This window comes from Anomalospiza imberbis, chromosome 9, assembly GCF_031753505.1.
Source record: "Anomalospiza imberbis isolate Cuckoo-Finch-1a 21T00152 chromosome 9, ASM3175350v1, whole genome shotgun sequence".
NCBI lineage: Eukaryota > Metazoa > Chordata > Aves > Passeriformes > Viduidae > Anomalospiza > Anomalospiza imberbis.
The window spans coordinates 4,712,834-4,733,605 of record NC_089689.1 but is presented as its reverse complement, the minus strand read 5'-3'; the positions used below and the strand labels follow the sequence as shown (position 1 = coordinate 4,733,605).

General features: G+C 54.8%; 1 protein-coding gene across 1 annotated transcript in view; it reads right to left on the bottom strand.

Moving 5' to 3' along the window:
- The window catches only part of TNR (tenascin R), a 72,191-nt gene extending 59,374 nt beyond the window's left edge, over positions 1-12,817 (bottom strand). Inside the window, exon 1 of the mRNA XM_068199456.1 lies at positions 12,761-12,817. The gene's annotated coding sequence lies outside the window, so the exon portion shown is untranslated. The remainder of the gene's footprint in view (positions 1-12,760) is intronic.
- Between the last annotated feature and the right edge of the window lie 7,955 nt (positions 12,818-20,772).

Sequence of the window (20,772 nt, the reverse complement as noted above, 5' to 3'; positions counted from 1 at the left end):
AAGCCACCACCTTCCCAAACCCCACCAATCCCAGCACCCCTGCCCTGCCTGCACGCTCTGCCTGGGATGGGAAAACCCCACTGAGCCTTTTTGGGGCCAGCACAGCTCTGTGTCTCCCGTGGCCACCCCAGGGGACATCTCCTCTCACCCCCATCGTCCTGAGGAGTCCAGAGAACAATTATGGAGCCACCAGAGTCACAGGCCAGAGTGGCTGTAGCTGCCGCTGCTCTGCCGCGGTGCCGATTCCCGGGAAATGGGGATGCTGGCATTCAGCTGCAGCAGCGTCATTGCGGGTAATCACACCTGCCCCGAACAGGGATGTGCCTGTGGGCTGCAGGGAGGAAGGCCGGGAATGCAAACACCGTAATTAACGGGTAATTGCCGAGTAACGAGGGGCAACCAACGCTGCTGCCTGTGGGGAGGCACTTGCAGCCGTGGGCTTGGGACATGTGAGACACTTTTCATATCAAATGCACCACGAACACATGATAAATGAATGATTATGGGTTGTTTCACCCCCCATCTTTGCATTAAATAATTTATTTCCAAGTGACCACGAGGAAAAAAGGAAAGGAGAAGAAAGGATGCAGGTTCCTGTGGATGATGGCTGGGGAAGGCTGGTACCCACCAGTGTCACGAGTTTGCGGTGGCAATGCCATGCTGAACGTGGGGCTGGGACAGCCACAGCTCCAGCGAGCCCAGAGCTCTCCCCTCTGCAAAGCCCTGGAGGAGATGCAGCAAGACAAGAAGCTCCCTTTCCCAGCTCATATTATTGGGGTGTCACCCACTGAGCCCTCAGTATGGAGCCCAAGCCAGCAATTAACTGCACTGGTGCCTCTCTCATCTGGAGTGAGAACTTTTATCAGGCTCAAGTGGCAGGGAAGGTATTTCTATAGCTGTCTGCAGGATTCAGGAGGAAATTCCCCCGAACCCTGATTTTTCACCCCAGTTTAATCTTTAGCCTAATAAGGATGACTGGTGGTCCCTCCTGAGTTACTGCTTATAGTCTAGAGCATCCCAAAACATCCCAGCCTCGGACGCAGGACCCATCCACGGATGGCTGTCAGGGTCTGGGCACAGCCACGTCAGCAGCTTAGTGGGATTTGAGAGAGGATTAGACACCAAAGGGGATAACAACAGAGGATAAAAGATTGGTGGGAATAAAAGACCCTGGCACATCGGGATGAGAGTCAAACACTAATTGCCTGGGGTTGGGAAGGCAGATTCCCTCTGGGAGGGTGATTTATGGCTGTGGGCAGGATGCTGCTGGGCCCAGGTACACAGACCAACTGATGTGGCTGCAGCCAGTGCCTTTCCCTAAAAAAACCCTGAGATTTTCCCCCAGTTTGGGTAGAGAGGTGTACACATTCATGGGCAAAAACTACTTGAAAGGGAAAATAATAATTTTCAAGAAAGCATCCCCAGCTTGGGGACCATTTGTACTCCAGAGGTTTAATTCTGTTGGAGTCCTGTTTAGTATGACCCCAGTGTTGGCACTGAGCAGGTAAATGATGAAGCCTGCTGTTTTCTGTGGTGTGGCACACCCCAAATACACTTACTTTAGGAGGAAGGGAGCCCATGCTGGGCTGAAACTCAGCAGCTCCTCTGGGCCAGCCCTGCAGGTCCCCCAGTGCCTCCTCCGTGGCAGGAGCAGGAGCAGTGCAGACCCTAGCAGAGGGATGTGCTGCCTGCCCCAGCTCCAGGAGCCAGCCTGGGGTCCCTGCTGCCTTTTCCAGCTGATGCAGGACTGTCCCATGGGCTGGGTGTGGCAGGCCAGTGCCTAAATTCAGCGAGAGGTCTGCCTGCACCTGGTGCTGTGGGACCCAAACTCCTGGAGGCTTGGAAACAAAAGCTGCCAGTGCCAACCCCCGTGCCTGGTGGCCTCATGCCAGGCAGTGGCTTTATTAGGAAGCCATCAGGGCCAGGCTGACACGGGCTGTGTGTGCCACAGCAGAGGAGTGATGGGCGTGCCAGCGCTGTCTGCGTGTGGTTTGGGGGTTCCTTCTCTCCTGCTGGGGTGTGGGTGGGATCCTTCCCAGGATGGGGATACCTGGGGGTCCACTCAGGGCTGGATGGCTTCAAATCAGCACTGTGGGGTCAGGAGCAGCCCGGGGGGAGAAGGGCAGGGATGCTCTGCAGCGTGGCCCCTGACTGCACACGGTGGTGGCATCTTCACCCCTGTCTCAAATCCTGCTGCACGTCACTGGGGCAGGGCCAGGGCTTGCAAATGCAAGGATCCTCATCCATGGGCCACTGACAGGGCTCCTAAAATCCCCCACGCAGGCTGGCTGCACAGGAGCGAGCTGCCAGCAGCACACAGATGTGCGCGATGCAGCGACAGCACACATCCCTCCTGCAGCTGTGTGCAAAGCCGGGACAATGCTTTATTCTTCCTGCGGCACGACCAGCTCCATCTCTGCTCTGCTCCACCCGGCCCTGGGCAGAGGAGGAGTGCTGCTGTCCCCGCTGAAAGGAGGCATGCAGCTTCCCCAGCCCCCACGAGGTGGTCAGCGGGATGCTCACGGTGCTGCGTGTGCAGTGTCCCCGTGGTGTCTGAAATCTGCTTTTCCCAGCTGGATCCTGCTCTGCCCTCATGGGATCCCTCAGGAGGGTTTCTTTCTCCTGCAGTTGCACTGGGATGTGAACGGGATGTGCAAGGGCTGGACTGAGAGGCAGCTCTGCTCCTAGCCAGGAGGACACAAGGACTGAGGCTGGGATACGGATAAGCAGGAGATTGCTTGGGATTTAACAGGCATTTTTAAGACCAGACGTAAACCCCAGCCCTTGCTCTTTAGAGTCATTAAATGTCCCCTGGTTCATTCTGCAAAGGGTAGGCACATTAACCTGCCGGCCTGGCCGCCCTCTGTTAACCACATCCTCATCACACCAACTCCCCTGACATTTGAAACTGCTCTTTTTTCCAAGCCCACTGCCTGCTTTCATTCCCAACACAACATTTTGAGGCTGGGCATTTGCCTCTTGTCATTCCTGAGGATCTTATGGCATAAATGATACTATGGAGGAAGAAGAGAAAATCCTTTACCAAAGCATAGGAATAAGAACACCTCCATCACAAAGAGATTAATTTTTGCTTGAATTAATACACTAAAACTGCAGGGAGAAGCCCTCTCTTGGGAGTGAGGGGCAGGGCAGAGCATCACCCCTGCCAGGGCTCACACTGCCTGTTCTGCCTTTGCCACCTCTCCTGCCAGCTCCCATTTCTATGGAAACCTGCCCCCCTCACTCTTTCCCCTGCCTGCACTCTTGCTGGTTTAAGGAAATCAACTCTCTGCTCTCTGAGGAGTTGCCTGGATGGAGACATGGCACCGAGGCAGGCAGTGATGTCCCCCTGCCCAGCAGTAGCTGGCAGCCCCTGTCCAGCACTGACAGGGGGCCGTGCCAAGCTCAGGGTGGGTGCATGCCCCCGTTCCTGCTCTCCTGAGCAGGGAAAGGCAGGACACCTCCTTATCTCAACACTGCCTCTCCTCTCCCAACCCTCCTTATCTGTTCTCCCCCCATCCTTCTCCCCAGCTTTGTTTACATCACTAAAACACTTGTCCGGGTCAAACACGGTTTCCTGATAAACACATTCCTATCGATTGCTGGAAAGGAAAAGTCCTCCAGAGCAGCACGTTCTTTGCTCTGGGAATCAATAACCTCCAAACCCCCCTTGCCCCCCAGCCCAGCCCTCCCTCTCGGTGAAGGGGATGTGCCTCAGAGTGGAGGCAGGACCGGATGGAAGGTGTGACACCTGAAGAAGATGTGTGATATGAGGAACCTGTAAATCCCCCTGGCCTCCTCCACGCTGCACCCATGGAAGACAAACCCCTTCCAGCTGCTTCCCCAGGCAAGTGCCCCAGCCCATCAGCCCTGCATCCCGCTCCTCCTGCCTGGGCCTGTGCAAACATTCCCGTTTCAGGCTGGAAATCAAGGATGCAGGGGCCCTGCCAGCAGCCCTGGAATGGACAGCAGTGAGGTGCAGCCGTGCTGTGCTGCTGGAGGCCCCCAGGCTGTTAATGCACTGGCCATGGGGAAGCTGGTGTGTCTCTGCAGCGAGGGATTTAGCTGTAAAGCCACAATCGATGAAGAGGAATTTAAAGGGATTAGACATTTTGCCACTGCTGCAAATCTGGTGCTCCCTGTGGTGGTCTCCCCTCCTGGCATGCATCAGGGCTTCATGAATGAGGTGTGTGACCCGTGCTGAGACGCCCTGGGTACCTACAGGATTCACTCAAGAGGCATTTTTTAGACCCAAAATGCTGAACAACACAGAATTTACTGTGCAAAATGATGCTCTGCCCACCTGTCCAGTCAGTGGTTCATCTCCTCTATGACAAAACACATACAGGGTGTTGCTGGGAAGCATCCCAGCCCAGTAAGCCTCACTATTTAGTGCAGGGAGAAAACAAATTCAATTATAATAATAAATAATTAATGAGACATAATTAACAGAGACATAACAATTATAAATAATAATCTGGGCTAGGAAGAAACAAGCCCAAGTGCTCTGTAGGGCCCATATAAACTACCAGAGCCCTGACCTGAGGGAACCAGCAAAACATGTGTGATGGAGCATAAGGAGCTGTAATGAATTCAGAGTTTCCACCAGGCTTTAATAAAGTCCTTCTGCAGAGGCTATTAAGGGAACTAAGATGAGAGGTGAAAGTTTGTTATGGATTAGAAACCGTCTAGGAGACAGAGGAAAAGATAAAAGAGCTGAGAAGTGATGAAGACACACCATGAGCTGCGGAGCCTGGCACATCTCCCGTGGGGCACATGCCCTGGAGAGGGTCCCGGCCCATGCTGGGGCTGCAGGACGATGATCTGTGCCCCTTCTCAGGAGCTGGGCTGGTTCTAAAGCAGAAGCTGAAGATCATTCATTGCCAGTGTGGGCGTTCATTCAAAAGGAACGCTGCCTTGGCTGCTGAGGATGCTGATGCCATCTCCCCCGGCAGCATCCGGCCTGCAGGGATCATCAAGGCAGCCCTTATCCCCCAAAAGGCTGGGCTTGCCCAGCTCAGCCCCACTGGTGCTGCCAGGCACCCTGCTGCCAGCCAGAGCCCATGGAGCACAGCTCCAGCAGGGATTGACACCCAGCTCCATCCTGGTTTTCAGCCAGCACTGGCTCAGGGGGAGCTTGGTGCTGCTGTGGGGATGCTTCTCCCTCTCCTTGGGGTGTCAGCTTTGTGTCTATCCCTTGCTGAAAGGGCTGGGATGACCTTTCCCGAAGGCAAAACAAGCCTCCGGGGAATCCAGAAGCCGAGGGCGGGGGTGGAGTGGAGTTACACCCCCAGTCCCCCCAGTCCCACTCAGCTTCACGCCTCCGAGCCCCCAGAGTGCGAGCTGCAACCACCCAGAGCCTCCCAAACCCTGCCCTGCCGGATGGATTTTTTAAATTGGATTGTGACAAACATTTAATACCTAATAGAGCTCACACCAGCACAGTTAATTAAGAAGGTGACTAATCCAATTCACTCGTGGGAGAGCAGAGAGTGAGCAGAGAGAGGGAGGCAGGGAGCCTGCGTTAGTGTGGGGAGGGAGGAGGAGAAAATCAGCTTCTATCACCTGTCATTTCATTTTGTGTATGCACACACACCATGAAGAAGGATTTTCCTTCCCTGTTGCAAACTCTGGAGCTGCTGAGTAGAAGCTGAGCTGGCCCAGGCTCTATACGAGCTTCACTGAGCTACCAAGCTAGGTGAGGGTCGGGATCCTGGCAGCTGGAGGCTCCTTGGGGCTGGGCCACAGAGATGCCCACAGCCCTGGGTTTTGTTTTAGAACACCCTCCAGGAGTTTTTCGGGTCTGAAGGGGCTGCCGAGGCGCAGACGCTGCAGAGCATCCCCCGCTCCACTCGGCACCGTGCGGTGGGACCGGTCCCAGGCACGTCGGGCTGGCAGAGCCAGCTGTGGCAACATCTGTATGCCACTCACACCCCGTCCCCCCGGAGTTGATAAATAAAACAAGTGGAGTTATTTTGGCCCCGGGGACGGGGCTGTCTCCCGGAGCACAGAGCGGCTCTTTCTGTGTCTCCGTGTGGAGCCCGAGTTCATTGTTATTCCCCTTGGAGAACAGGAGGTGGATTGAGCCGAGGTCCCCATCTGCGGAGGGCAGCCGGAGAGAGACTCTCTTCATGTGAGCGCCCAATGCCATCAATGGCGCTTTTAAATGAACCCGGGGCAACAAAAGGCCGCAGCGGGGAAGAGCGAGTGGGCGAAGCCGGGGAGGGGTGGGGGGAACGGGGACGCGGCCAGGGGAGGAGGCCGAGCAGGATGAGCTGCAGGGGAGGACGAGGGGAGAAAACATCAGTGGAGCAGCTCCACCTAAACCATGTTTCCTACAGAAAGCGAGGCAGCTGGAGGACTCCAGGATGCGGGCAGCAGTGCCACGAGAGTCGGGTACCAGGGCTGCTGCAGCAGCGCCCACCTGCGCTCGGCCATTGCCCGCTGCCAGGCCCCCGGCGGAGGAGAGTGCTGCCCCGCCGTCGGGCTCCCGCTGCAATTAGTCCTCATTAAGCAAGGCCAGCAAAAGGGGATGCTGCCTTCATAACACGACAAGCAGACGGGTTAAAATTGGAGAGGAAAAGAATAAAAATCGAAACAACCCGAAGGAAAACCAACCAACCTCTGCCCAGGAGTGCTGCCAGTGGTTTCCGTGGGCAGCACTGAAAGCACCTGCGGGCAGCCCGTGGCTGTCCCGGGCTGCACGGGGTGATGGGCGCCTGTCAGGCAGATGTGGGGACGAGGCAACGACAGCATCGCGTAATTAATGAGCAATTACAGCACCAGCTCATCCCTCCTGCGGCCACAAAAGCCCCCAGGGTGCTCCCAGCATCCTCTCCCTTGCAGGAAATAATTACTTAAGTTAAAATTATTTACCAAATGAGGCAGTTCTCGGCGTGCTATCTCGCAGCCGTTTGCCTGGTTTACATTGTTACTAGTGCTACACAATAAATTAACTGTGTAATTAAAGACGAGTTTAATGCTGATGCTTTGCAGAGGGATTTTCTTTTAAGCCTCTGTGCAAGCAGGAGCAACACGCGTTCCGTGAGGGGCTGTGGCCACGGGCAGGGACTGGCAGAGCCAGGCAGGACCGGGCAGGACTCTCATCCCCCACGACAAATGTGTCCCTGGCATCCCCAAGGGACAGCAGCAGATCGAATGAAATCAATCTGCATTTTAATTACGAGCCACACTCTCCCTGCAGGGACGCTGAGCCCTCTGCAGTGGGAGCAGCCAAAATCGCCTCGGGTGAAGCTCCCTGCTTGTCCCCGTGTTATTCAGCAGGGGCACGGATGTGCTCCATCGACAGGACCTATTCCCGACTGTGGTGACCAACCAAGCGAGGCTACAAAACCCCACGGGGATTGGAGGACTCATCCACCAAAAAAAGCAAAAAAAAAAAAAAAAAAAAAAAGGAAAATAACGCACTTTAGGAATCCACGTTTTTGGTGATTTCTGCTAACATGGTATCAGCCAAAACCAAGGAAGCCATCAGGGATGCAGTTCAAGGGCTTCACTAGGAAACATCTCCTTATTGGAGATGAAGCTCTAGGAACACGATGGTGGGCATGGAGCTCCAGCTCCATCCCCCCAGAGGGATGGGGGGGAGCACGAGGGGCTGTGTGACCCAGGACCTGCTTTGCTGCTCCTGCAGCTCATCCCTCCTGCTCCCCCACAGCCCTGGCTCCAGCATGGTGTGGGCAGGGCTCAGGGGTCACCTCCCCTGCTAGCCATGAGATGGAGAGCCAAAGCCCAGCCTTTCCCATGCTGGCTTGGTGGGGGCAGCCATCCCCCAGGGCCTCCTCCCTCCACCAGCAGATTTACAAATGCATCAGTATTGACTCGGCAATCAATTCTCAAATCCCAGGCAGCCAGGCCAAGGAAGAGCAATTACAGCAGCAGCCATGTGCTCCAGCTAATGCAAACAGAACAGCTTCCCCCTGGGACGTTGCCACACGTCCCATGATGCCAGGCCGGCAGGGCAAGGCTTTTTCCTTCCACCAGGGAGGATATTTGCACTTCAGAAGGAGAGCCAGCACCCAGTGGAGCACTTCTGCTGCCAGGCACCCCTCCAGCTGCACCCCAGCCTTCAGCCCTGCATGATCTCAAGTGGGACATTCTTCCCAAATGAGTGGGGGAAAGAGGAGGGAGCTGCCCTGGAGATGAAGGACAGAGAGCTGAATTGATTTCTCCCTCTTGTGATGGCTCTCATGAGTGGAGGGGAAGGAGAGAGCAAATCCCTCACCTCTCTCAATCCATTCTTCAGGAGAACAACCATTACTAAAGGACTTTCCTACACTTGTTACAAGCATTTCATTTCCCCAGTGTGTGTGGGATTTGTGACCTCCAACAGGAGGGAGAGTTCTGGCTGGACCAAAGGAACATCCCACATCCACCCAGGTGCCAGTTAAACACCCCTGGATAATTTCTCTAGCAATGATCCACACTGGCAACAGGCTCCAAATCTCATCTTCCCCATGGTGACTCGCTGGAGCTCCATCCACCTTGAGGAAAGAGATGGGGAGCAGAAATCCTTCCCCAGAAGTGTTCATTTAGTAAAGTAGAGAAAGAGACAGAGAGATAGAGGCAGGGAGAGGTCGGAGGTTGTAGCTGGGATGGTTTCTAGCACGTTCTGGGTCAAGCTGCCCACAAAATCAAGCAGCTCAGAAGGGAAATCTTCGGATGAAGATTTCTGCTTACCAGACCATCTAGGGAAAGGGACCTCAGCAGCCCTTTCCACCTCTACTGTCCTTCTTATGGTGATCTGGGGGGAATCCAGACTCCTTGCTAAACCCCAGCCACCCCAGGGAGCATGAGGGGAGAATTTAGCATCCCTGGGATTTTCATCCCACCAGTAAATCTGGCAGTGACCACCCAGAGAGTACCAAACCCTATCAGGTGGGAAAGAGGAGATGGGACACGTGACATCCCACAGCTCTGATACCCGCACCTGCTCCTCTTTTCCCAACCTTTGCCATCCCAGATGATCATGGGCCAGCAGGACAAGCTCACCAGGAGATGGCTTTGCTGCCTGCACCTTGCCAAGGTTCCTGCCCTGGGGATGGAAATGATGGAAATACCAGACTTTGACATTTAAAAGTATCAAGGAAAATAAAGGGGGGGGGGGGTGTCAGGGAAAGAACCAAACAATTACCTGGGAGCTGCCAGGAGAAATTGTGATGGTTAATTATAAAGGGAGAATTAAATCAGGCTCTGAGATGAAAACAAGCTGGGGGAAATAGGAAGGCACAGGAGGGGAGGGGGTCTCAGCCTGTGGATGGGATATTTGGTGCTGAGATTTTGCCAAGGAAGGATGTTCTTTGACTATTTCCCAGTGGGAAGGGGCTCACTCACTGACATTCCTTTGGCTAGGCAATGGCAGGGATGATGGAGGGGAGATGCCCTTTCCATGCCCATGGAACCCAGCTGAAGCATCTCCCCTTGGGGCTGTGGGAGTGGAGGGGGCCAACAGAGAAAATCTTTAACTAAAAGTCAGCTGAAATGGTGCTGGGCATCCTAGGACACATTTCAGGCTCATCTGTAAGAGAGACTGGACCTTCCCTGTGGGATATGAGACTGATGAGGGGAAAACCCCTTTCAGAACAAGAGACAGACAAATGGCACCTGCTGAACCTGCCCTGTATTTTTTTAATTATTTTTTATTTTTATTTTTTATTTCCTATCCCCATCCCTTCTGATTTCCTTACTTTATTTCCTGTGCAGTGGGGTGGGTGAGGGAAGAGCAGGAACCAGTGGTGCTGTCAGGTCCTGCAGAGAGTGTGAGCTTCCAGCACTTACTGCCACTAAACTCAGCAGCCACCTCCCAGTAACTCCAGCCAGTGAACTGGGCTGATGCACCAGTACCCAACAGCTGGGAGCACCCAAGCAGTCCCAGATTTTACCCTCTCTGGGATTTTTACCTGGCTCTAGGATGCTGCTGCCCTGGCTGGGACCACCTTAGGAATGGAAGCAGCATCTAACACCATTGACATTTTATTTCTCATTAGAGGCGCAATTAACAGGCGAGAGGATTACAGGCGCTGGCTGCATCGTGTCCCCGTCCCTCAGCTGCCTCCTGCTGCCTTTATCTCTTCTGCCTGGGCAATTCTATCGACGAATTGACTTCTTCCCCTGCCTAATTCATGTCTCCTTTATGTTTGTTTATATAATAAGGTTAAACATCTACTTTACACCCTCCATGCCTGTACTTGTTAATTAGTGTGTTTCTTGGGTTTCATTGCACTTGCTGCGGGCTCTGGCAAGATGAACAGTAGCAAGGAAAGGGCTGGGAACCCCCCAGACACCCTGTGCCAGGGCAGGAGCTGCAGCCCCCAGCTCACCCCAGCCCAGCAGGTTTGGGTGCCTGTTGCCCCCCAGGAGCTGTGGGCGAAGCAGTCAGAGCTGCAGCTGTGCCAGGGAAGGGCTCCCACAGGATTGGTTTCCCCTTCTCAATACAGTTCTTGAGCTGCTTTAGGGGGATTGGGGAGCTTGGAGCACCACCATCAGGAGAACAGCAAGAGATCCACGTGTTCGCCCGTGGCTGCTGCCCATGGTGACAAACTGTCCCTGCAGCTTCACCTTGCTGATGCTCAGATCCACCTGACGAGTCCCTGTGAGCAGCTTTGGGGTGCAGGGCAGGGAGTTCTCCAGGGGAGTGGCTCTGCACCCCACAAGCAGCCTCACAAACATGGGAGCCCAGCCTTTCCCTGCCTGCAGAGCCACCTCACTCCCCGAGCCCAGAGGAAAGAAACCTCACCCTCAGCCCAGAAACAAACTGTGCTTCATCCTTGGCTGGATGTTCATCCTGTAAGCCAGGCCTTACAGCCAGCCCCTCCCCAGCACCAGCAGCATGAGCCCCAGCAGCCAGCAGGGTTTCTCCAGTCCTGGCACTATGGATCCTACCAATGGATCCACAGGACCCCAGCGCCCAGCTCTGCCCTGTGGCCGCAGGAAAAGCCCAGCTCCCGAGCAGTCACCACCCCTCGCTGCTCAGATGCCGGGGGGGAGGACCCGCTCCTCCCCGCAGGCTGGCAGGGCCCCGGGGCCCCTCTCTCCCACCCAGCCTCCCTGTACAAACCCGGCATTTGTGGCTCATTGCTGTGAGCACCCGAGATTCAACGAAACAGCCAGGCTCGTGCTCCACCGAAGGTGCAGGAAAAGCCTCTCTGACTCTCCTGCCTGCCTACCAAGCCTTCTCCTCTTGCCCGTTCCCCAGGCCTCAGTTTCCCTGCCTGCAGACACACGGGGGTGCGATGCCGGGGGCAGCCACAGGGATGCAGCCGGCAGACACCAATGCCCAAATCTGACCCTTCCTTGAGACCTCAGTGCCACCGCGGGAGATGTCGGGTCTCAGCTGCCCAGCCGATACACAGGCAAGAGCCCAAAGAGGCGAGGTGCTCCCATTTCCAGCCAGGACGGCAGAATACAGGGATGCTTCCTTCCACAGCCCCTCGGCGAGCCCCCTGCCGCTCCAGGAGGGATCCCCCGCACTGGGCTTAGCCTTCTCCTCCTCTCCGGGCAGACGGATTCTGTCGGAAGCCATAGCAGGTAACTGCTAATGAAGCACGCCTAATTAACGCGTTCCTCAGACACACCCTCGGCGTCCCTTCCTCCAGGTGCTCCACCACCCCTCCGTCAGCGGTGACCTCGCCAAGCAAGCTCCGCTCCCTGGCTTTAAAAGTCGCAGCTCTGCCCAGGCTCGGGGAGCATCTTTCAGCCCAAAGCTCTGCGATGGCCCCTTCCAGGGGTCAGCTCTCCTACAGAAAGGCAGCGTTGCTGCTTGAGCAGGCGGGAGATGAGGCAAAAACCGTGTTCAAACTTTGGTGAATTGAAGCAGAAAGCCGGGGCTAAGGCTCAGCAGAGCCTGGGTGGGCTTCGCGTTCGCCGGCAGCCGGGGCGGGAGGGAGGGAGAGGCTGCTCAGGCTTGTTCCCAGCTCCCGGAGTTGGGGATGCTGCTGCCCCCGCGGCCCTGCGGGGAGTGGGAGTCGTGGGCAGAAGGGAGGGAGCGGACTGGGAAGGAGAGATGGAGCCTGGATTTGACGGGGAGAGGGTGTGAATGAGCCCCCCAGCGCTGCCTGCAAGGATGCAGCAAGGAGCCTCCTCCCCCCACGAACTGTCTCCGTATGACGCAGGTGCCGAGAGCCAAATTTCTTCAATCTCATTCCAGCCACAAAAGGAACTTGCAGAAAGTGCAGGCAGCCTTTACCACCCCCCAAAAATAACCAACGTACCCCCTCTTCCCTCGCACAGCCGCCCGCGGCCGGGCCGGGGAGACGCCGCGGCGCGGCGGGGGAATCGCGGGTCCCTGCCCACCGCCGCTTCCCTCCGCGCTCAACTCCGCGCCTCCGGCCCGGAGCAAAAACACAGAGCAAAGACACAGAGCAAAGAGCACAGAGCCGGGGCCGGGGCGCGGCTGGGATGCGCGGGGCAGCGGAGCGCGGAGAGCTGTGCCCGCGGAGCACGGGGCAGAGCGGCGCGCAGCGCGGAGCTGAGAGCCGTGACACGGAGCTGAGAGCCGTGACACGGAGCTCAGAGCCGTGACACGGAGCTGAGAGCTGTAACACGGAGCTCAGAGCCGTGACACGGAGCTCAGAGCCGTGACACGGAGCTCAGCGTCGCTGAGCGTGGAGCGCAGACTGCGGAACGCGGTGCCGCGGAGCGCGAAGCCCGGAGCGCGGAGCGCGCAGCTCAGAGCCCGGAGCAGCGAACGCGAAGCCGGAGCGCGGAGCGCGGAGCTGTCCGCGGTGCTGAGGACACTCACCGGGCCGGGCCGGGCCGGGCCGAGCCGGGCCGGCTCCTCCTGCTGCCGCCGGGAAGCGCGTGGGGCGGCCCCGCTCCGCGGGTGCCCGGGCTCGGCCTGGCGCCCTCCCTGGCACCGGCAGCCCCTTTGGCTGCTGCGGCCGAGAGGAGCGACCCCGAGACTGCCTCGCTGCCGCTCCGTCCCCTCCTTAAATTTCAGCAGCTTCGTTCCCCCCCCCCCCGCCCCCCGTTTTTTTTTTTTTTTCCTTGCTCTCCCCTGTTCTCCGCTCCCCGCTCCGGGCTCTCCCGCACGCAGCCGCCTAGTGGGCAGAGGCGGGAGGAAAATCCCACCCGCAAACGCGGGCGGCACCGCCGCCGCATCGCCTCCCACCGCCCGCGGTGCCCCGCGGCCCCCCCCGCACCGCGCACCGCCCGCCGCCGGGAGACGGCTCCCGGAGGAGCGGGGCCGCTGGAAAAGAGCGGGAGAGAGAAAGGAGAGGGAGGAAAGGGGGTGAAATGGGATGCAAAAATAAGTGAGAGCCAACTGAGTTTGACCTCAGCCTTCCTGGGGTCTGGATGCAGATCGGCGTGGGCACAGAAATGGTCGGAGGGCTGGGATGTCTCTGCTGTGAGGGAAGGCTGACAGAGCTGGCGTTGGTCAGCCTGGGGAACAGAAGGCTCCAGGGAGACCTTAGAGCCTCTTCCAGGGACTATAGGGGCTCCAAAGAGAGGACTTTGGACAAGGGTATGGAGTGACAGGAGATGGGAGAAGAATGTGTTCCCACTGCCAGGGGCAGGGTTAGATGGGATATTAGGAAGAAATTCTTCCCTGGATGGGTGGTGAGGCCCTGGCACAGGTTGCCCAGGGAAGCTGTGGCTGCCCCATCCCTGTAAGTGGTCAAGGCCAGGTTGGATAGAGCTTGGAGCAACCTGGTCTTCTAGGGGTGGAATAAGATGGACTTTAAAGTCCCTTCCAACCCAAACCATTCTGGAATTCTGTAATGCCACAGAACAGGTGTGGGTAGTACCCAAAACTCTGGGTTCTGACACCCCCCCGGCCCCCCAAGTTCAATTCACCTTTGGGGGAGAATGTTGTTACTCAGCTGGGAGGCTGGGGTGTCAGTTGTACGTGACAGGACAGGGGAACCGAGCTGCCTGGGGAGGAGGGAGCAGGCAGCCACAGCATATTTGGAGCACTCTAATTCCTTTTAACATCATAACCTACCTGAATACTGAAAGTAATGAGCCTCCAAAAGCTTTTTGCTCAACAATGAGTAGCACTGTTGACAGTAGAAAGTATTTTTTCATGGCTGAGCTGGTGAACTGAACTTGAGAAGAGCAATTCCACCTGATTCTGCACAGAACTTGGATAGGTTTCTTGGCAAGCCACTTCCTCAGGTTAGAGACTCCTGTCCTGGTATATTAAAGCAGATGTTTTTCAGTCACAGGAACAAGATGGTCCTAAATGGTCCATGACTCCTCAGATATGATTTCATGTCCCAATTTCCCCACACCGCTTTGGGTAAATTACCTAATTTACCTCCTACCTCCATAAAATGGAAGCTCAGTGAGAAGTATAAAGGCCATTAATAGTGATGAGCTGTTCAGCTCTGTAGGTAAGTGATGAGCTGTTCAGCTATGTACACTTACATGTGTAGGGAGTCCTGTACCTTCCCAGAGACATCCTACACAGAGTGAAACCCAGCACTCTGAGGAGGCCAGCAGGGACTTTTGGATGGTCTCAGACACCAGAGATAACTAAACCTGGCTGACCTGAGTGACCTGAGTGCCACCAGTGAGGAGGGAGGCAACTGTGCAGACTATTGATGCCTTGTCAAGGCTGACTTAGAGCACAGGCTAGGCAGAGTTAAAGAATAAAGTGGGGATTTATCAAAAGGCTTCAATGGATCCACCTTGGGCAGCACAAGAGCCCAGCCAGGGCTACACCCAAGGTGAACCAAAATGGTCACAAAATGCACAACCGCTCACAGGGGCTCTCACTTTGATCAGTTCTGCTCCATTTGCATATTGGAGTTCATTGTTCAATTCCAGCTTTAGCCCATGAAGTCCCATCCTGCTTGTTTTTCTCTCTTCAGCCCACGTTGTTTGTGCTCTTGGGCCCGAAATTTGGGTGGTTGTCCTTGGCTCCAAGCTAGGAAAGGAATTGTTTTGTCTCCCTGCTTTGTGAAGAGAGCTCACCATCCCTTAATATGAAGCTCAGAACTACACACTAAAGCAGCACAGAATCTAAAATATAAAATCTAAACCCTAAGGCATCACTATCATGCAAAAGCCTGAATTGGAAATGAGGTATTTCGGCTTTGGCTTTACAGATGTACCTGCATGACCAAAATCACATTCCTTGGACCACACGGATGGAAAAAAGGCCAAGAAGCCATATGTAAGCAAGACTGAAATAGCTGACCAGGCCCTCCTGGCTTTCTCCAGCTCGAGGAGTCACTGCCCTCCTTCACCTTCCAGCCCAACAATGAGCCTGCAAGTCAAAGTCAAGGGCAATGTCCCCAAAACTCATGTGTTTTGAGTGTGACCACGCACTAAGGAATTTCTCACTCAAGTGCCTCAGAGCAGGGTGCCTGGCTGTAAAACCCATGTGCTCCAATTCCTGTGCAGGTGCAAGGGAAAAGCAGGGTCAAGCAGAGCCCAAAGCTGTCACCCCTGTTTGAGGGTCCTTAATGAAACCTTAATGCTGCTGAGGATAGACAAAATCCCTTGCTCTTACATGTACTTCAGAGCAAAATACACCCCAAAATGGGAAACCAGCTTGTTTTGCAGCCAACACAAGAAGTTTTCCAAGGGACAGTCTCTGGAGGGAAGAGCATGTGGTTTGCATGAGGCATGGATAGTCTGAAGGGGTCCCTGGGGGCCATGCTGGGAAGAACTAGAGACCTTAGTTTAGAAAAAAAATATTTGGGAGATTATTTCAAATCCCTTTTCTCCCTGTTTTGCTCATGCTTATTTTGGGACTCGGGGCCACAGTCACCCACAGAGCACAGGCACCCTCATGTTTTACAAGCCTGCCTTTCTGATCCCAGTGGGGATTGAGCCTCAGGGATACCCAAGGGGTTTCCATCCCTTCAGTATTAGGAAAAGCTCTCTCCAGTGAATGAAACCATCTGGACTGGCCTGAAAGCCCCAAGATCTCCTCCCTGTGCAGTCTTGGGGGGATGCCCAGCGGTGAGGCACTGCTGTTCCCATCCCTCCCCTCTTGCTGCTCCTCTCTCAGTACATCCCTCAAAAAAAAAGTGGCGTGGAAACAGATCTGCAGCCAGTGCCCACCCACTTCCCTGGGCCTTGAGCATCCTTGCTATTTCCCTGGAGGTGTGTGGCAATGGGAATTCTGTAGAAAAGGTTTGGGAGAAGGCTTTTTTCCCTTCTCTCGGGGACGCTGGAGACTGCAGCCCAGGGAGCAGCTCCTGTGCAGAGCTGCGTGTGCGGAGCAGAGGCGCCTCCCGGCAGCGCCATCCTCCCGTGCGCGCAGAGGAGCCAACCGCGCCTCCCAGCCCGAATCACCAGAAAATTAAACACGTCTCCATTCACCCGGGCGAGGAATTAGATGTTGATCCATCCTGATTCCATCTATTTCAATTATAGACAAGGACAGGCACCGCCTTCCCCTCACAGAGGCCAGGGAAGGCTGAACAGTCCCGGAGAGGTCTCCAGCCTGCAGGGCTCACTCTGGGCATGCCGGGCACGGCAGCCCCTTTGAACCCCATGGCGGGGATGCTCAGGGCTATGGAGAGGCTGGGGAGATATCTGGGGACCTCGGGTAGATGTTCAGCACCATGGGGGGGTTATTGGGGCCATGGCAGGGGAAGTGCTTAGGCCTCTGGGTGGATTCTTGCATTTCTAGAGTGGCAGTTTGGAGACCTGGGGAGCTCTGGGGAGATATTGAAGCCATGGGTGGGGTGCTCAGGGCCCTGGCAGGATGCTCAGAATAAGGGGGCATGGGGGGCTGACAGCAGGAACTTGCAGAATACACAGGGACTGTGTGTCTACAATGAGAGAGAGCAGCACACTGTATACCAAAGTGATATTAGAAACGGTTTGACTACAGTCATGAGAGCAATAAACCCTTCAATCAAAGCCTCCAGATTATCTGCTATCATAGAATGTGAACGCTGGCAAGGGTGTGGAGAATGGCAATAGAGCCAAGAAACCGTCCCACAAAACAGATGTGAGCTTTATGGCAAGGCAGCTCAGGTGCTGTATTAGTCCATACCACCAGGGCTTCCGTCCTCCTGGGGATGGGCTGGGAAAGCCACTCCCCAGTCCACTGCAAAGAACTCCTTCAGTGCAGTTTGTGTTTCCAAAGGAGAGGAGAAAGACCCTGAGGAGCTCCAGCGGTGGGAAATGCAAGCAAGCTCAGGTGGGTGATGTGCTGGCAGCTACAGCCTGTGCTGCACACAACCTCTGTGTCCATCTTTGACCTTGCTGGGGAGAAGCAAACACCTGTGCTGTGAAGCCAGGGGAAGTTTGTCTTGTAATGACCAAGCAGATTCAAATGTTTTACCTGTGAATAAATATCAATATTATAGAACAGCATTGATGTGAAGCCCAACTGCTGCAGCAGGTGTGTTAAGGCAACATGCCTGTATATATAACACCCATCAGGAGAGGAGGCTTTTCAGTAAACATCCAACAGACCTGTGCTTAGGGATCACCAGGAGCACACAAGAAACCAGATGGATTCTTCGATTTTGCATGTTAAGGACAGACACAGCTTTGATGCTGAGAGCATGGAGACACATTGATCCTTGAGGGGCACAAGGATGTGGCAGCTCCTGGCATTAAGTGTTGGTCTTGTCCACATTCCTCTGTCTGCAGCCCCTCCTTGAGCATGCCCAGGAGAAGATGGACATCCACGGGGTTGGTTACTACTGCTGGGGCAAGTGAGTGCAAAGCCCTGGCCTGGGGCAGGCACATTCTTCTCTCTCTCAGGATTTTTTTCATAGAGGAGCACAGAGAAAAGAAAGAGAAAACAATTTCTATTTCTGCTCCTTGTTTTTCCTATGTGGAATGTGTTTGGAGAATTGTTTACCTGGGGTGGGTGATTGCTTGATTGGGTTCTGGTGAGGATTGTTTGAGCCTGATGGCCAATCCAATCCACCTGTGGCTGCACTCCGGAGAACAGGGTCATGAGTTGTGAGTGAGATATGGTAGTTAGAACAAGTAGGTTTGTAGTTTTAGTATCTCCTTTAAATAGTATATTGATGTATTATAGCATAGTTATAATAAAGAAATCATTCAGCCTTCTGAACTGGAGTCACACATCAGCATTTCTTCCCACCAGGTTCACCTGCATTTACAATACTGCCCCATCCTGGGGTTTCAGGCTGCTGCTGGCAGCAATTTCCCTGCTCCTCCCCAGCATCAGCTGTGTCTCCCTGCATTTAACAGCTCCTTTGTTGCCAGCCTGTGCTCAGATGCATTCCCAAATACCTCTCCATTATGTTTGAGATGGCTGGTGCCCAGCCACTTGGAGAGAGAGGTGTCACCCTGCAGGGGCTCGCCCTTGGAGCCCAGAGCCCAGTGGGAGCCGTGGCCAGGCTGGCAGGGCTGTGGGGCAGCAGATTGCCCCTGATGGCAGGGGGCTCTGCCATGTGCTGTCACCCCCAGCCTCAAAACATGCTGAGAACTGGGGAAGCCACCAGTGGCTCTCTTGGCTCGCCAGAAGACAGGCTGCAGGCAGGAGCAGGGAATTTGGGCAGGCAGGGACCGAGAGCAGACGTTGGATAGAGCATCTCCTTCCTTCGGTATCCTGAGGCTCTTCCATGCAAAGCAAGCTGAAAATCTCCCCCTGCTCTCAGGGCCAAGCCAGAAGGAGGGTTTATCTGAGCTCAGACACATGTAGAGCAGGCAAAGCACAGTTCCCAGCTTTCTAAAACACTCTGGGTGCTCTGGGACCTGTCTTCACTGTTTTCTTCCCCCTCTTGTCCCACTGTCCACAGCAGAAGGTGCAGCAAGGCCTTAGAGTCTCAGAAATTCCTGGAGCCCCTGGGCAGGCAGTTCCAATGTGGCTTTTGTCTCTCTTTGCCTGTTCAGGGTCACAGTAACACTTCATCATCATTAAAGCATCATCCCTGTGATGATCATCCCTCATGCTTTCTCACTCATCAGCAGTGCCATACATGCAGGCCATCTCTATCACCACAACAAACAGCCCTTAAAAAGCACAGGCAAGAGGCTAACAGCCTCTGTGGGCTCAAAACAAGTGGTGCTGAAGCTCCTTGAAGCCTTCTTTTGGAAGCTTTCACCCAAATTCCTGCCTCCCAAAAAGCAGTGCTGACACCCCCACCCCCCATGCCATTGAAACCCGTGGCTTTGCATGGCCTCTTCTGATGGGCTCATGGCTCTTTTCAAAGCTGTTTGTCTGCCTGGGGGAAATGGCTACACACAATCCTGGCTTAATGCAAGGATTTTAAATCCTGATTTCTTACTGCAAACAAGCATCCTGCGCTCTGGGCACAATCACTCCTTTGGTGCAGCCAAGCAGGGACGGTCTCCCTGCCCCTGTGCAGAAGAGGACAAGCCCTCTCCCACCCCAAGTTGTCTCCTACCTCTTCCACATGAGAGCCTCGGGGGTGCTCCATGCCTGGGACACACTGGACTGGAGATGTCCCCTCACTGGCTGCACGGTGCTGGGCTCCCTCTCCCTCCTCCTCTTCCTCCTCCTTCTTCCAGGCCTGTGGGGCACAGGCAGCTTCCCAGCTCTGGTGGGAATTGCAGCACACCTCAGCAAGATCAGGACATTACAGATTCCTGTTTTTTTTTTTTTTTTTAAAGTGCAAAAATGCCCTTTAGCGCTGCTATTGCCATGCACGAGGCTTTTTAGATGTCACAGGGATGTAGTGAAATAATTTAAACCCATGTTCAGACCTTAAATCTGGTATTAAAATGAAACTCTGGCAGCTCCAGAGCTGCACAGAAGCTCCACAAAGGAAGAAACGTTAACCCCATGTCTCTGCCTTGGGATAAGGCCAGGCCATTGTGCCTTTGCCAGCAATTTGGGCACATCCCCAGTGCTTCATGTGCCTCTCCAGGTTTACTCCTGCAGACCCACTTTCCTGCAGGAACCAACACAGATGTGGCGTCGGCATGGAGGCAAGGTTTTGCCCACTTTACAGTTGGGATAAAACTGATCCCAGAAGCAGTGAGGGCAAGGCAGGAGTTACAGGGATGGGTCACCATCCCAAACATCTCTTTTGCCAGCAGATGGGGGTGGGGCAGCCACAGCAGCCCAGTGGGTCCTGCCCAGCTAGGGGGCATGAGGGGGACACTTGTCCTGCAAGGAACCAGCACACAGGTACTGGAATTTCCATCACTTGGCTGCACACAAGTTGTCAGGAAAAAAGAAGATAAATAAAGATAAATGGAGGAGAGCTGAGCATGCTGGCAACCCTTCTCTATCATTCCTTTTCTTCCCTAAGCAGATCAAATTATGACCTGGAATCACTGAATACATATTTTATTATGTGGATAATTTAAAGGATGAGGATGAGACAGAGAATTCATAAGGTACAGTCATGTTAGAAGACAAAGAGTTCCCATTAATCTCCTACAGGGAAAAAAACTGAACAGGAGAAAAGCAGGGAGTGGGAACAGGTGGTAATCGATGCTATCCTCTCCTCTTCTCTCTGGGGCAGGCAGGGATGTCTTCTCCACTAACACCAGACAGAAACTGCTTGTTAAGATCTCACAAGATAGACGCGGTGCTCCAAACTCTTCCTGGCTCCACTGCCCTTTGCTAGCAACATAAACCCATCACTTCTCATCCCATTTCAAGAGCTTGGAAATCAGCTCTCCTCCTCCTCAGTGCAGAGCTGGGGAGCAGGGGATGCGCCTCTCCCTTCCCCACAGCCCTGGGGAGGGCAGTCCCATGTCCCTGCCAGGACTCAGAGCCCTCCCCGGGGCTGTGCCATCACGGTCTGCTGGGCTTTGGCCCATTTCAGCCCGGCCTGGGCGCCCGTCTGGCGCCAGCTCGAGCGTGATGCTCTGCTGACTTTGAGGGGTCAG